Here is an 18,070-nt window from a genome sequence, read left to right as displayed (position 1 = left end):
TATAATTTTACCTTATATATTTATGAATAATTATAATAATACCCCTATATATATTATTTTTTTCAATTAAATCATTGTTTTTATTGAATAAAAAGAATATTTTATTATTATTTCGAGTCGGATCAGATCGGGTTCGGATTTTATCTCAAAAAATCGGGCCGAGTTCGGGTCGGATGGAGGGTATATATTTTTCGGGTAGGGTGAAAGATGTAAAATTTTCGGGTCAGGTCGGATTGGTAGAAACCCGACCCATGCCCATCCCTACTAACAACCCTCAAACAGGACAAATCAACATAATATTATAATAGTAAGAATAAAAGTAGTGATGATTATGGGGCTAACAATCCCATAATGGTGTTGGACTTTTTGACGAGTTCAAAGTTTATTTTGAGGTTCTAACAATCTCTTTTGATGTATAGGAAGTGTTTGAAGGTTTCGATTTGAAGTTGGGAAGCCTTGGGGGTATTCTTGAACTTAACTTTTGAGTTTTAAAGTTTGGATTTTTAATTGAGATTTCAAACTAAAATTCCAGTAGCTCAAAGTTAAGGAGCTTGGGGGCTGATATAAATGCTCGAGGAAGGAACTTGTTGAATCAGGAGCTTGGCCGAATGGTCAGCAGCAAAATTGGTTTCCCAGCGAATGACAAAGAATTCGACCGCCCAATATCTTGAGCACAAAACAACGATGTTTCGAACAAGCGTAAAAGGAGTCGCCAAGGATGGAGGGGAGAGGAGCTCGAACACATCCGTATTATCTGTTAGAACCAGGACATGTTCGAAGCCTTTAGACCAAGCGAGTTTTGATCTTTCATAAACTCCTCAAAGTTCTGCATGGATAACTGAAGTAAGACCAAGAGAGCGATGAAAAGCCAAGAGGAAATTGCCGCAAATGATCGCGGAAGACTCCACCTGAAGCACTCCTTCGAGTCGACTGAGAAATCGCTCCATGGGTATTGAGGCAAGTCCTTCCCGATTGAGGGGGTTGCCATTAATCAGCTCGATATTAATATGATTGTTGTAAGACACCCTACAAAAATAAAAAGAACCATTAATAACATCATTTTAAATATGAGTAAAAATTATAAAATAAACACAATAAATAAGTTACCATAAAAGGAAAGAATGAGGAAATAACTATTCACAAACTCATTTGAATGTGCTTGTTGTAAGTGTAAAAGCACCCTACAAAACAAAACTAAAATCATTAATAAATAATTTAAATGAAATAAACACAATAAAAATAAAACAAATAAAAAATTTAACTTTAAATAGAAGAATCATTGACCACAGTAAGATATTCTTCATCCCTTTCTTCCGATTCAAGATCATACAATCAATTTCGAGTTATTACAAATTTCTCAACATTGTTAGGTAAGAGTTTTGCACTCAACTTGTTCAAAATTCGACCACCCATGCTAAAGGAAGATCCAAAAGAAACTAAAGTAATTGGAATTCTAGCATCCCAAAAATCGGGTTAGTGACCAAATTGTAAGATTTTAATATTTCATGATCAAATTAGATAAATTGAAAAGTTTAGGGACTCATTTGGAATATCATTGTGTAAGATTGAATAGCAAAGAAGTAAGGATGGAAGGGTATAATAATCATTTGATAATAAATTAATTAAAAATTCATTTTGGTGTTTTTATATCCACGTGGAAGGAAGGAAATAAAGAAAGGGGAAAAGAAAAATCTGGAGACTTGGTAGCTATCTTCTTCTTCTTCTCTTCCAGCAACTCCATTGGTAAGGTGAGTTGGTCTCAAGCTGATTGTTTCTTTCATTTTTTAAGTTGGTTTTGATTATTTAAGTGTTAGGAAAGTTTAAGGAAGTTTAAAGAGAGGCAAAAACTAAAGGATTTATAAATTATAAGAGATAAAATATAAGGGGGTTTTAAGTGAATTTTTGATAAAGAAGTTGTAAATGGATTTTTAAGCCATATTTGACTTGTCATCATTAAGAATAAGAGATTTGTGAGGTTAGAAAAGATTTATAACAAAGTTGAATATTTGGTAAGATTTTGAGTTTCAAGTGTTATTGTGAGATATTGAATATTATTATTTGTTAAAGTGATATAAGATAGTTTGAGTGAGTATAGTTGAGTTTGAATTACTGAAAGGAGTTCAAAGTATGGAGTTTATATTAGTTTTGGTAATTTTTCGGGTTAAATGAGTGTATTCTGGGCAATGGGTATTGGTACTGAATGAACAATACCGATACTTCAAAGTAAAATTTGTGATATCTGGGTTTTGGGTATCGATACTGGATGAACAATATCGATACCATAAGTCAAAAGTTGAGGAATTATTCAAAGGGTATTGATACCGAAGTAGTAATATCAGTACTAAAGGTATCGATGCCAGGTTATGAGTATCAATACCATTTTCAGAGATAAAATTCCAGAACCGAGAATGGGTATCGATACTGAAGTATAATATCAATAATATAAGTAAAGAAGTATAGGTATTGTACCTTAGGTACTGATACTATTCATATGAAATTTGTGAAATTAAGTGTTTTGTTTGGCTTATGTTAGTAAGAATTGATTATAGTGATGTGAATTCCGATATTATGTCAATTGTATATTTGTGTAGATATAGAACACAAGCAAGTATCGGACGAGTCAACGAGATAAGATTGAGAAAGAGAGAGATAAAGAGTTATAAACGTTGATTGGACTAAGTGAGGCTAAGGTGAGTGCATGCTATTAGGAAAAATGATCATATGGAAATAAGACTTGTGATAAGTCTATTTCCAATGTGTGATTGCATGATTTCTGTGTGTACATGAGTACATGCATAAGTTTATTTGTTATTCTATGTGTTGTATGATCTATGTGAATATATGAGAACAAGATATAAACTATGTGATATGATCTACGTGTTTACATGAACATATGATATAAGTCATGTGACATGACCTACGTGATTACTTGTCTATGTGAGACAAGTTATGTGAAATATATAAATGGTAAAGCCCATAGTATGTGATATGAGAGATTAGGGTAAAATTGGCATGCCAAGAGTCGAGGGTTCTATGCGGTCATTCGGAACATTTCTATGGGTTCTTCAGGACAATATTATGTGGTCCTTTGGGACATTCTATGTGGCACTTCGGTGCAATTTCTATGCGGTACTTCGGTGCAATTTATACGAGCTGTGGTGACAGCATTTGTGCGCGACCTCAATGCAGTCATATGCCTTAAGTTCTCAGTAATGTACCATGGGCTCCTAAAAGATAGAACATGAATTAACATTGCATAATGGGATATGTTATTATCGGTTAAATACATGATGATGTATGTTATTGTTGATTAGATATATGATTATTCATGTACATAATGAAAGTATGTGATTGCATGTTTCATTATTTCATTATTGCATTATATGCCTCACTAAGTCTGTGACTTAGCGTATGAGTATTTCACACGTAGGTTCAAAGAAACAAGAAGATCCAAGCTAGGAAAAGTCAGCAAGACAGTAAATATCAACCGAAGATCATATCAGACTTGATTTAAGTTGTATGTACTTTTGTTATATGTTATTTTGTTGGCATGTAACTATAAAGTTTAAATTAAATATGCTCTGATCGGTTTTGTAAACCTTTTTGATTGTATTTATGTAAATTATTTAGTTTTATTTTAATGAAAGTTTGAATTTTCAACTAGCTTGTAAAAGTAAATGATTTGAAAAGTCAAAGTGATACATGGGATTTGTATCCGGGTCGACTACGGGTTGGGATATTATATTTAATGGTATCAGAGCTAAGGTTTAGTCGATTATAGGCTTAAACCGAAGTTAAATATGTTTTAAAAAGTATGCATGCCAACAAGAAGTGAAAATTTCTGATCTGATAGGTAATGATTATGTTGTCTTGCTAATAGAATTCATTGGTTATATCTTATTAGATGCCAGACCATGAAAGCTCCCGAAGTGAAGCGGGAGACGATAGACATGAGGAAAGTAGCAATTCACCTGCCCTGGCCAGGCAAGGTGAAGAACATACACCTCAGGGAGTGCTTGTACAAGATCAGTGAGCAATTTTCAGGACGTTGGACGCTATCCTGACGCGTTTCCAACCTCCTATTCCCTCAACTCCTAGAATGAAATATCGCAAAAGAGTTTAAAGGACTAGGAGTTCATGAATTCAAATGTGAAATAGAGGAAGGTCCTATTGTTATGGACCTTTGGTTAAATAATGTGAAGATAATGTTTGAAGGTCTCCACTGCTCTGAAGTGGAGAAGTTAGATGGAGTGGTTTCACTATTATGTGGATAAGCTAGAGTATGGTGGACGAATGTCACCATGAGAATGATCAGCGACCAAATGACATGGTCTTTATTCTTAGAAGAGTTTAAATGCAAATATATTGGAGATCAATTTGTAAGGCAAATAAAGCAAGCGTTTATGAGCCTGAAGCAGGGGAATCGTACAGTGTATGAATACCAGTGCGAGTTCAATAAGTTAAGTCGATTTGCTACTGAGCTAGTTCCGACTAAGAAGGATGCTTGCGATTGGTTTGTTGAAGGCTTGTGTCCTAGATTGAAAGAGATGTTGATAGTTTTGAATTTGTCTTCATTCCAGGAAGTGGTTAATCGTGCTAAAGCTCTAGAGAGTGCTCAGAATGAGAAGTATGGAGAACAAAAAGCTCAAATGTCCAAGAGAGCTGGTGCTTCATCAAGTTCAGCACCATCTAACAGGGAAAGAGATTCTAGTTTTAGATCTCAGGTGAGATCTGAGTCAGCTGCATCATCTATCAGAGGATCAAATCTGATGAGAGCCAGACAGACGCAATCAGTAGGGTCTGGCGCTAGAAGATATAATCAGGGTCAATTGAGACAGTATCAGCACTATGAAAAGAACCATACCGGAGTATGTCGAGTAATCTCCGAAGCTTGTTTTCGATGCAGGGACACCGAATATTTTATCCGAGACTGTCCAATAATGGCTGGAGAGTCTGCACAATCGGAACAATTTGCTCCAGCATCCCAGAGAGGAAAAGGTAGAGGTAGAGGAAGAAATCAGTATGAGTCCTTTATCTAACAGGAAATGCGCTCAACTGCCCGGGTTTATAACATAAAGACCAATGAAGATCGCGATGATCCAGAGATCATTGCAGTTATTTTCCAGTTACTTGATAAATTTGTTTTAGTATTGATTGATCCGGGTTCCACTTACTCATACATTAGTAACAAGTTGGTGAAAGAGTTGAGAATGCATTTAGAAGTAACAAGTAGCAAAGTAATAGTGACTAACTCATTAGGGCATAATGCTCACGTACACATAGAAATCATGCAATCATATATTGGAAATAGACTCATCGCAAGTCTTATTTACATATGATCATTTTCCTAGTAGCATGTACTCACCTTAGCCTCACTTAGTCCAATCAACGTTTATAACTCTTTATCTCTCTCTTGCTCAATCTTATCTCGTTGACTCATTTGATACTTGCTTGTATTCTATATCTACACAAATATACAATTGACATAAATATCGAAATTCACATAATTATAATCAATTCTTACTAACATAAACTAAACAAAACACTTAATTTCACAAATTTCATATGAATAGTATCGGTACCTAAAGTACAATACCGATACTTCTTATCAATGTATTTACTAAAACTCAAAACTGATGCTATTGTGTCTCTTCACACTTTCCTTATCACGATTTTAATTTGTTAGTATATTTAAATTTACATAAATTTATAAATCAATATTTTTTAATAGTTTGAAGTGGTTATAAGATAATATCTTTTCATATTTTTTTTAGCTATAGACAATATAAACAATCTACAAACTCAATTACTCAAACTCAAAATCTCTAAAAACAACTCTCCCTCTTACAATCGAGATTGCTTGATAGGTTTATCTATAAATTAATCTTAAACATGAACGTAACATATATGGAATGAAAAGCAGTTGAAATGTTAAATCTCCAAATTATGATAATAGAATAAAAAGGCTATTTCTCCACCACAAGCCCTCCATTATTTGTCACTCAATTTAGCAAATAGAAAGTGATTCCAAATGGGAACATCAGGCATCCATTGAGTGAAGCATCTCATTCTTAAATGCATTTCATCTTTTTCGTCAAAACAGCTCCCCTAAAATCTTTTAGGGTAAACTACACAAGTACCTAAACTATCAGTTTTGATATGATTTAGTACCTAAACTTTCATTTTTTTTAAAACCATACGTAAAGTTTAGTTTTTGTTTCATTTTAATACCGCGTCGCTAAAAACATAACGCGTTTAGTACCTAAACTTAAAATCAAATTAAAATTTTACGTTAAATTTTGAGTAGGGGTACTAAAATGAAATAAAGCTAAATTTTAGGTATGATTTTGAACAAATTGAAAGTAAAGATACTAAAATAGACTAAAATTGATAGTTTAAATACTAAACGTATAATTTATCCAGTTTTGTAATGCTTTCCATTTTAGGTTAAAAATATAAACTTTTTAAAATATATATTATAAAAATTAAATCATTAATAAAAATTATAAAAATATTTAAATTATGTAAGAATTTAAAATTTCTAAAAATGTGACCCCTACTACTCTTCTCAATTCATCCCGATTTAAATTTTATATAATTTTATTTTTATTATTAAATTAAATGAACAAATATCAACAAACCGTCGAAATTAAATAATAGGACAATAACTATGCATATTCAATTCACTTATATTTGTCGACAACTTTTTTTAAAATTCATTTAAAACTTGTTTTTTAGTAAACAATTTAAAACTTGTTTATTAATTGACTTTTATATAATTAACAATATCTTTTATATATATATATATATATATATATTATTTCACCTTATATATCAATGTTTATATTTAATTATTTTATATGCTTTAGATTTAGTCTTATATCGTAATAATGGCATTTTTAATCATATACATTTTTATTTTATTTTTTAAATTTCAATACAGACTCTAACAATAATCATTAAATTATAAAACTAAAAATGATTAAATTAGAAAACAATGATTAAATTCACAACTTAAATAATACGTAAATTAATGATAAAATTTATCTTAATAAGTTACCAGATAGAAGAGACTGAAATTTCAGAACTCGAAAAATGTAGAAGTAAAAATGATTAAATTAGAGCATCACAAAGATTGAATCCACAACTCATTCTTATTATTTTAATTAATATTATATTTTGATCGAAATAGTTTTTATTAGTTTAGAGTGATTACAAGTAGTATATATTCGAAAGACTCTTAACCATTTGACAGTAAATGTTAAATAACCTTGTAAAATCGTACTTAAACCCAAAACTTCTAGAAATAATAACTAGACTTTTAATCATTAAAACCGCTTGGTTCGTGATTAAGATTTTTTTTTTATTAATTTGGGGCAAGTATAAGACAGTATTTGTTCAAAGATAACTCTTAACCATTTAACATTAAACGCTTACACCCTTGACATTTATTATGCTCAAACCTAAAAACTCAAGAATAAGTCCTTTAATTGAGGTCACTTGGTTCGTGCTCGTGATTGAGTTTTTTTTTAATTGGGCTAGAAAATCTTGCATTTAAAAGTTGAGGTTTGGGCCATTTGTACCCTCTCTCTGATTATGAACTATGGGATTGGTCTCAAAATGACCATCATTTTTAAATTTGTGTCAATATAACCATTAAACTATTTAAATGGTTTCAATAAAGTCACATACCATTAACATTTAACGGAAGTGTTTACGTTGCTCTTAACAAAATTGGGATAACTAGGGCGTGATTCCTTGTAAAGTTACGTATTCGTGGCTTTGGAACCATGTTTTGTTTTCTTCCATTTTGGTCACTACTTGGATATGATTTGTTTCCTTGGATTTTCATTTAGTGCAATTTGATCCTGATTCTGTTTTTAATTTTTCTAATGCCTTAATTTGAGCATTAAATTTAAAAACTTTTATTTTAGTCATGTATTAAATTTATAGATTAAATCCCCTAGGTTTTAGAATTAATCAATTTGGTCACCAAGATTAACTTTAATTCTTAATTTTTAATTAGGTTCTAATTTCAATTTAATTTAATGAATTTATTTTTCCAATCAAATTGTGACACATGTCACAATTTGATTAGAGAACTAACATCTAGGTCAATTAAGAATACGACAACACTTAAATCACTAAAATAAATCTAATAGTTTATTTATAATTGATTTAAGATTATAATAATTTTAAACTAAATTCATTGTTTTGATATTTATTTTTTAGTGATTATATATGAAATCAATAAAAATTAATTTAATATTCAAATTATAATCATAAGAAAAATATTTAAGATTAAAATTATAAATTTATCTTTTGATTTTAAATTGGTCTCGTGAGTGCAAATATGTTTAATAAATTTTTAATTTAATTTTAAATATAAATTTCATATATATAATCATTAATAAATAAATATAAAATAAATTTAATCTAAAAATATTAAAAATCTAACTTAATTATAAATAATATATTATATTTTATTAGAAATTTAAGGGTTATTATATTCTCAATTGGCCTAGATTTAAATCCTCGCTTGTCTATTTTTTATTTCTATCATTAACTACAATACATAAAATTTATTTTAATTGATTCCTAAATATTAGATTTAGCCTATTGATTAAGGCTTTGCTTGGTTACTAATTGATCTTAGGTTCAAATGTATTTAAGTTATTTTAGTTTTATTCTTCTACCTAAACCTTAACAAGTTACATAACATATGTATTATCCTGATAACAAGTGTGAGAATTGTCTCAACGATTAATTCTAAAATCTAGGAGATTTAATTCATAAATTTAATATATCACTAGAATAAAAGATTTTAGAGTTAATGCTTAAATTAAGGCATTAGACAAATTAAAAACATAATCAAGATAAAATTGCATTAAATGAAAATCCAAAGAAACAAATTATATACAAGTAGTGACGAAAATGGAAGAAAACAAAGCAAGGTTCCAACGCTGTGAATACATAACTTTACAAGGACTCGCGCTCTAATTATACCAATTTTGTTGTATATGATTTGTTGTAGAACACTCCAAGATGTCTAGTGTGAATTTCTGGAACCCAACAACGATGACTCTTTTGCCTTTGATGAATTCCACAGCCTTTTCATCTTCCATGGCTGCGTAGTCCATGGAGTGTACCACCTTGCCGTGAAATGCTTCGGGACCCTTGTTCGGAGGGAATTCCGGGATATTTGGAACACCAATGAACCCTTGTTTGAAGTGATTTGCATAAGTCTTGACATAATCGAAGACCTTTTGTTTGTCGAGAAAATCTTTTTGGTTGCCAAGAAAACCATGGAAAATGAGATGCAGATGAAAATAAGAAGGAAGAAGAGAAAAAAGATAATGGAAAATTTTGAGTTTAATCCAAAGGAAAATTAGGATTACAACAAAACGATATCATTTTGAGTCTTTCAAACACTAAAACAAATATGTTAAAACATCGTTTAGATGAGGAATCCATGTCAACGACGTCACGACATGTCGTTGTCATGTCATCGTGTCGTTAAATCATTAACAACGGAGTTGTATAATTACACTTAAAAATAAACATTAATGTTAAAATTGACAAAATTAAAACGTCGATAGTATAAACGAGTCAACTCTTAAAGGTTGGTGGTATTTAAAATAGTTAACCCTAAAAATTAATATAATTATATATTTGATTTTTATTATTTATAGTTTTATATATTTTATTAATTTGATAATTAAATTAAATTAAAATTGTGATTGATAGAATATTTGAATAATATTAGACTAAATTGATCAAAATTTTCAAACAACTTGATTCGTCATCCTAATATTTAACCCTGCACATTCACTAATTCTATTAGTTTAACTCTTAATATTTACACATTCAATCAAATTGATCCCATTCTAAACAATTCATCATATAAAACCCTCTGTATTTATAGTTTTTATTAATTTGATCCTTAAAGATATCTATATTAGCGAAGAAAATAAACATTTGACGGCAAAAGACAAATTTCAAGCAGTTTCATGATTTAAAGTAATTCCCTTCAGAACTCATCGGGACCACGAAATGCATTTAATGAACGACACAAAATAAGGAAGTATAGACATGGATCCAGACTAATAAGGTTTTCTATTTCTGTAAAGGATTAAAGTTCGAGGTATTTAGAACTTGAGACGTGGAATATGTATCTGGTATGTTCCGAATTCCCCCATTTTTCGTACTCTTCTATTCGTAAAGTATTCGCATTTAACACTCGTACTCGATACAAAGTGAGATATAGAAGAGTATGATTCTGGATATATATATATATATATACCTGCTTCAATATTCCCTCTGAATCTGAGTAGCATAGAATTTCCGGGCTTGAAACGAAAAGAACCAGTGACATTCACTCACAACCGATCACCACGAAACTCGGAGCTGCCCAGATGGTGCCAACTACTGTCTCCTTTTTGTATTTCTTTGACTGGCCGATGCTGCAGTTTTGCATTAATCATCAACCGAACAGCCATGAGTGTAAATCTTGGCGAAAAAACTGTCTTTGCTTCCTAGCAATGGACAGCTTTTTCTGAGAAGAAAGAAATGGAACCAAAAACACATACATCTGTCTCATGATCCATTTTGAGAGCTATCTCCAGCCAAGTTACGAGCTCGCTGACATTGGATAGTGCATTGTCTTTGAAGATCTCTAAGCTCATGCAGTAGTTCCTGGAAAGTCGGTCGGCTCTGCAGATCACTGGTTTTCAAGAAGTTGCAGTTCCATGCATCAGACCTCAAATGCAATTTTTATCATAATAGCTAATTAGAGTGACTACAGGTGAGGGATAAGGAGAAATGGCCTAAATTCTGAAGACAATGGGATCATAATTAATAACTACCAGTACAACGTAAGCCAATGATCTAAATGGTTCTTAAATAGTTCAGGCCATCACGATGGTAGCGAATCCGATTGTCTGTAATTTGATTAATACAATGCAAAACTTGACAGTAGTAATGGTACATGAACGTGATCATATCGGATTAACTCATGTACCGGTATGCTACAGCTCAGATATAGAAAAATGAAAGCGAATATGTAAGAGTTATAAGGAGATAAGCACCTGAGCCAGCAACTCTCGATTATGGAAGCCCACCGTGGATTTAATTCTTTCGGTATCTCAAGCCTTTGGTTCATGAACCCGACAGTTGCAATCACCTGGAAGTATTCTAAACACATTGTTATTCATATATGCAGAAGCCCTAGGGATGGGCATGGGACCCGAACCTGACGGATTCCAACCCAATCCACCCAAACGGGTTAGATTTTTTTTAAAAAAATTGGGGTCGGGTCGGGTTCGGGTTTATGTTGAAAAATATCTGACCCGACCTGATAAAAATTATAATTTTATCTTATATATTATGGATAATTACAATAATAGTTCTTTATATATTATTTTCTTTCAATTAAATTCTTATTTTTATTGAATAAAAATAATATCTTTTAATAAATATATTATTTCGAGTTGGGTCGAGTTTGGATTTTATCTCAAAAAATTAGATTGGGTTCGGGTCGGGTGGAAGGGGTATATTTTCGGGTCGGTTGGGTGGACTGAAAATCCGACCCAACCCGACCCATGCCCATCCCTATGCAGAACCATAATACTTGCAAAGCTCAATAGTTTCTAGAGGGAAAATATGACTCAAAGGAGGGGCCCAACATAGGACCTCTTTAGAAGAGATGCAGTTGGTTTGATGATGTTCGAATCTTCGCATTCAAAAGTCTTGCAATTTTTATTTTTATTTTTTTAGTGAAAACTATACCTGCATTGAGTTGAGACCATCCCAAGGTATCTTCCCGGTAGCAAGTTCCCATAATACGACTCCAAAACTATAAACATCGGACCTAAGTGTTCCACAGAAAGAACATGAAAAACAAGGTCCGCAGTGAGAGAAAAGGTGAAAGCGACTGGGCTTGGAGATGGGGAATATGTTGTGTGAAGTGAAAGGGAATAGAGGATTTGCAACAAACTTCTCATCCGAGGGTTCATTACGAAGAACCTCCGGCGCCATCCATTGAGGCTACAAGAAAAGACATGGTACTTATAAGTCAACCAAGAAACAAAGAAATCATGCAAAGGTTTCAGTCAATGCAGTACCGTTCCTTTCCCGGTCTTTGAAGACAGATATGTTGCGTGCTTGAGACGTGACAAACCAAAATCACCAACCTATTCAAATAAAGTCTTACATTGTACCACAATAAAATAGACATAAGCAAACTAGTAAAGATGCACATGACTAATGGCAAACCTTCACAGTCCAATTCTTATCAACTAGGAGATTTGAAGACTTCAAATCACGATGAACAATAGGCGGATTGTAATGATGAAGATAATTCATGCCTTGTGCCTGTAGCAGTTCAATCAATAAGATAAATTAGTAAGGGAAAAAAATAAACAACAATGAACTGAAAAATAACAGACCGACACATGATGACACTATCTTGACCGCAACTGGAGAATCATGAAATTGAAAGAAAGAAAGAAAACTACTTAATACTCACAATATCCAGAGCCATGTGAACAGGCCGTCTCCACTCTAATTTTACAGCATTCTTCCGTAGCGAGAGAAACAAACTCCCACTGCATCAATAAATATAAATATAAGAGTACATCAACAAAGATCAAAGAAGTAAAACTAAACCTGAAGTCCCCAAGAACAATAGATATGAAACATGAGAGTTACATAGACTACCAGCACAAAAATGAATTTCAAAAAGTGGGGATTGAACCGTGAAAGGAATTCAGTGACAATGCAGAGACGTTGAGGAGAAGTGACAGCTCCCATGAATAGCAGAACATTTGGATGCAGGAGTCTTTTCATCAGAGAAACATTCAAATCAAAAGAAAAATAGTGAGAGCAGCACTAAAAGAGGAAGAAAGAAACTCAAAACAATAAAAACACAGTTATTTCAGTCGGTGAATGCAAAAAGATTGAAAAGTAATTTAACAATAAAGCACACCTCCTGTTTAAAGGAAATTATGACATCATCTGAATATTCCAGGTCCGGGAATAACTTGATAGCAACATCCTGCAATAACATGAACATGGTTGATTTACCTAAATAATAAGTTGACTACAAAATTTTCATTCTCCCTACCATTTCCATGTAAAACCAAAAATGACTAAAGAGCAAATGGGTTCATATATTGCAATGACACCATTGCTTACATTAACTCAAATCAACTGCAAGCCATAAGATCCCCAAATGAACTCTGGATGTTTCATATTGCATCGTCTACATTAGACTTAGGGATCATATATAGGTTTGATGAACCTATATATGCAATACCATATAGAACAATTGGATGATGGTTATGTCACCATTTTCCCAATTCATACAAACATTATTTACATGATAATATAAATGTGTTCATCATCCTGACTAAAAATTAAGACAGTGAAAGGAGCAGGATAACATACCGATCCATACCACAGACCATGATAAACCATTCCACAACAACCTGCGAGGAAAAGAAAAGGAGAATTAAGTAATTAAACAATCTAAAAACATCACTGAAAAATGAAAACAAAGGTCTAAGCCATTGATATGATTATGTGGTGGACATATGGGGGTTCATTCATATGAGGTTTCTTAAATTATTTTGATATTACCCACCAAACCATTATGTAATGGACCCAGTTATAAGCAAGTTCATAATTCCTTCATGTCCCCCACTTGCTGTTAACTAAAGGAAATTAATTACCTTGCCCGATTTTCTCTCCGGTCGTCAACTCTTCCCACAAGATTTCATAATTTTCTCTCCGGTCGTCAACTCTATTAACAGGGCTACAGCCAATACTCACGAAGCTGCTGGTACTGTTTGTAATGTTAACATTAACCGACTGTGACTCCCCCCTAGGTGCATGGGTTCCATTCCAAGTTGCATCTTCTTTATGATCAGAACGACCAACAAAATTCCCGCCTGTCCTAATTCTGGACTTCACTTTGTTGCTCACCTTGGATGCCTGTGTTGGTTAATTCATAACAATCAACCGAAACCAAATAACAATTAAAAGAAAATAAAGAAACCAACCATAGGAAATACAAAGCCTTAAGGAACTAATACCAAATTTGATATTTTTGATGCAATTGCAGTTTGTAGAGGCTGCTGAGGATCAAGACCAAGTTTAACTGACACAGCATTTTTAGACCAGCTAAAGACAGAAGATTCGGGTTCCTTTTTAGTTGAAAATGAGAACTCTGCCTCTCGAAAATGCTTCGGATCACAGCAGACCGAAGTGATTCCAATTAAAGAGCCATTATCATCATAGAAAGGAGTAACAGTTGCAACAACAGAATCCAAGACCCCCGATTTATTCTTAACTGGAAATTGCCCGGTCCAACTTTCCCAAATTGAAACCCGATGAATTATATTCTATGCAACCCCTAAATCCCTAGGATCAACCATAAGCTTAAGGATATCTTCTCCTAAAACCTCTGCTGCTGAATAACCATGAAGTATTTCAGCATGTCGGTTCCTGCAATAATAAAAGAAGCACAAAATTTGAAGAAAAATAACAATTCAGAGATGAAAATGCTTAGATTACTTACATACTAAGAAACGAAAATTAAATCATATAGTTAATTACTAATTTACAAAAAAAAAAAAATCGTGAACAAGTGAAACCCTTTTGAACTTACCAATAAATTATACGGCCACTAAGATCATATATATAAACAGATTGTCCCATAGACTGTAAAATGTTTAAATACTGACTGATGGTGAGATTAGCGGCATCTGGCTGTGAATTCCCGGTTTTCACTCCTCCACCGCCACCTCCGCCATTTGTGGTGCCGTAGCTTATTCCGCTCTCTATTAGCAGCGGGTGCCGAAAAGAACCAGAAACTTTATTCCAAGAAGCCGTGTTCCCGGGGAATTGCGGCGGTTGAGGGGAAGCAGAGTGGCGTCTTCGACGAGTTGAGTCGGGATTTGACTCCGCATATTTGAACCTCGATATCTGTTGCTCGAGATGTGCATGTCCAGCTTGTAGCTCTTGGATTTTCCTCAGAAGATCCTCCCCTTCCATTTTTGCTTTCCTTTCATTTCCTTCTATCCAAACAAATCAACTAAAGGAACTGAAATTCAAAGATTTATAATATTAATTTTTCTCTTGAAGATCTCCTCCTTTGAGAGGCCAATGACAGAGACTTGTTTTGGCGGTTTCAATTTTATTCATTCGAAATATTGAGCGCGTGGAAAAATACCCGTGATACTTGCCGCATTTAAGCGCGCGGTCTGACACACTTATTAAATTGGTAAAAATTTGCCGAGGTTTTATACGATAAATATTAGGTACTCGTCCAATTTGAATACTTAGTCTTTTAATAGAATTTTTTAGCGTTGAATACTGAATCGTTCAGCATTCAGCACGTTTGTTTTGTATTTCTGAATGATTCAGTACTGACTGATTCAGCAAAACAGTGTTGAATGATTCAACACAGAAGTACATTCTGAATCATTCAGAGTCAGTTATCAAACAACATGTCACATTCAGAGCCAAACTATTCAGAGCCTCTGAATCATTCAGTATTTGAATCATTCATCGTTTAATCATTCTGAAGTAAACAAACAACCCTTAGTCACGAGTATTAATTTCATGTTTTTTATTTTTCTCTTTAAATTATATCAATTCAAAAATATATATAGAGAAAAATATAGAATTTGAAATTTTATAATACATAAAATTTAAAAATTTAAATTACATAATCAAAAGATAAAGTTTATTAAAAATAAAGTTAAAGAAATACAATTAAATTTAAAATATTTTGAAGTTAAGAGAAATAACTTAGAATGTTATGGTGAAATAATTTAATATATTAATAATTTACAATGTTATAGTAAAATAATTTCTGAAATTAAGAATTTAAAATGTTATGGTGAAATAATTAAATAACTATGAATAAAAAAATTAATATAAAAGAAAAAAATACAAGAAACCGGTTATCGGATCGATGGGTATGAGATTAAAAAAAATATTTTGTGATCCAAACCTACTAAAAAAATCTATTAAAAATAACGAATTGAGTATCCAGCTCACAAAATCATATATTTTCATTATAAATACTAGATGATCAAAGGAATATATTTTACCTCGATTCATATGAAGTAAATAATTTAATCTTTTCGTGAAATTATATTTAATTTTATCTTCAAATTCACAAATTACATCATTATAATTCTTTAATTAATATTAATCGTTAATGATATTAACACAACAGTTTGTTATAATTATATGATAAATTATGATAATTAATTTGACAATATTAACATTTTAAAAATCAAAATTTAATTAGCTCAACCTATGCCCAAACTATTCCACAAATAGGCATGGGTTTATTAAATTCTCTCTTAGGTTGGCCCAAACTTTTAACGGGGTGTTACAATACCTATTTTCAAAAAATTATCATTTTGATCCTTAAACTTTCCTAAATTTATACTTTGGACACTAAACTTTCAATTTATTCATTTTGGTCACTAGCCAAAATTTTGGGGTATTACAACCTGCATCATTAGTAGCCTTTGAACAACTTAAAGAAGCTATATGTTCTACTGCAGTATTAGCTTTGCTTGATTTTTCTAAGTATTTTTACTTAGAAATGGATGCTAGTTCCAAAGGAATGGGGGCAATCTTATCTCAAGAAGGGAGACCAATTGCTTATCTTCGTAAAGCACTCAGTCCAAGACACATTGATTTGTCTATTTATGAACGTGAATATTTGGCTATTTTATTAGCGGTAACTAAGTTGAGACATTACTTAGAATAAAATCCTTTTTTGATCAAAGCAGACCATGAACCGTTGAAGTATCTTTTGGAGCAAAAACTTATAACTACAATTCATAAACGAGGCTTAACTAAATTGTTGGGCTTAGATTACACTGTTCAATATAGGAAAGGAAAAATAATGTTATGGTTGATGATGTCTAGACAGTTTGAGAATTAGGGTGAATTTCTGCAGATTGTGATTACAACTATTGTTCCTAGTTGGGTCCAAGAAGTTTAGAAGAGTTATACATATGATGCTCTCGCAAAGGACTACATCAGCACACTTACAATTCATTCAAATGTGAACGATAAATGACAGTTTGCTAGGGAAATTTTAAGATATAAGCAAAGGGTTTACATAAGATATGCGGGTAGTTTGAGATTGCATATTTTACAAACTCTACATGATTCACCTCAAGGGGCCATTCGGGTATTCGTGCAACTTATCAGTGAATTTGTAACTGTTTCTACTTGCCATGATTGAAGAAAATGATTATAGTTTATATTCAAAAATATGATGCATGTCAATGCATTCAGGTTGAACATGTGGCTAGACTATGACTTTTACAACCCTTACCAATTCCAAACCAAGCTTGGGAAGTGGTCAAAATGAACTTTGTAGAGAGTCTTCCTACATCCTTGAATAAAAATTGTATCTTAGTTTTCGTTGACAAATTTACAAAGTATGCTCGCTTTTTATCTTTGTTACACCCCTATATTTCCCTAAAAGTTGCAAGGCTCTATTTAGATCACATCTACAAGTTGCATGGTCAACCTAAAATGACCATCTTAAATCGGGATAAAACATTTACTAGTAACTTTTGAAAGGAGTTCATGAAGCAATTAGGAAATCAACCCCTCTACAACACTATTATCTTGAAACGGATGGCCAGATCAAAAGGGTTAATCAGTGTCTAGAGACAGTACCTAAGAAGGGTTTGTTTCCTACAATCTACATAGTGGGCTAGATGGTTATCTCATACTGAATGGTGGTATAACACCACTTACCACACAACACTAAAAATAACCCCTTCTTAAGCCTGTATGGCTATAAACACCGATGATGGCATGGAAAACTTAGTCTAATATGCATAGTATTGATGAAATTTTAAAGGAACATGATCAGCTACGACAAATTATCAGAGATAAATTACAACAAGCCCATAACATAATGAAACAAAAGGCAGATAAACAAATAATCGAAAGAGAATTTCAAGTAGGTGATGTTGTTTACATGAAATTGCATCCATATCGTTAAATGTCTCTCGTACTCAGAAAA

At 32.5% G+C, this 18,070-nt stretch overlaps 1 pseudogene; it reads right to left on the bottom strand.

The window, feature by feature from the left end:
• Nucleotides 1–10,522: 10,522 nt before the first annotated feature.
• Nucleotides 10,523–15,153, bottom strand: LOC120114891 (annotated as a pseudogene).
• Nucleotides 15,154–18,070: the final 2,917 nt, after the last annotated feature.

The sequence above is a fragment of the Hibiscus syriacus genome, unplaced genomic scaffold (genome assembly GCF_006381635.1).
Source record: "Hibiscus syriacus cultivar Baekdansim isolate YM2019G1 unplaced genomic scaffold, ASM638163v2 tig00000778_pilon, whole genome shotgun sequence".
NCBI classification, from domain to species: Eukaryota; Viridiplantae; Streptophyta; class Magnoliopsida; order Malvales; family Malvaceae; genus Hibiscus; species Hibiscus syriacus.
The sequence above is the reverse complement of the archived record's forward strand: the minus strand, read 5'-3'. Positions and strand labels throughout refer to the sequence as shown.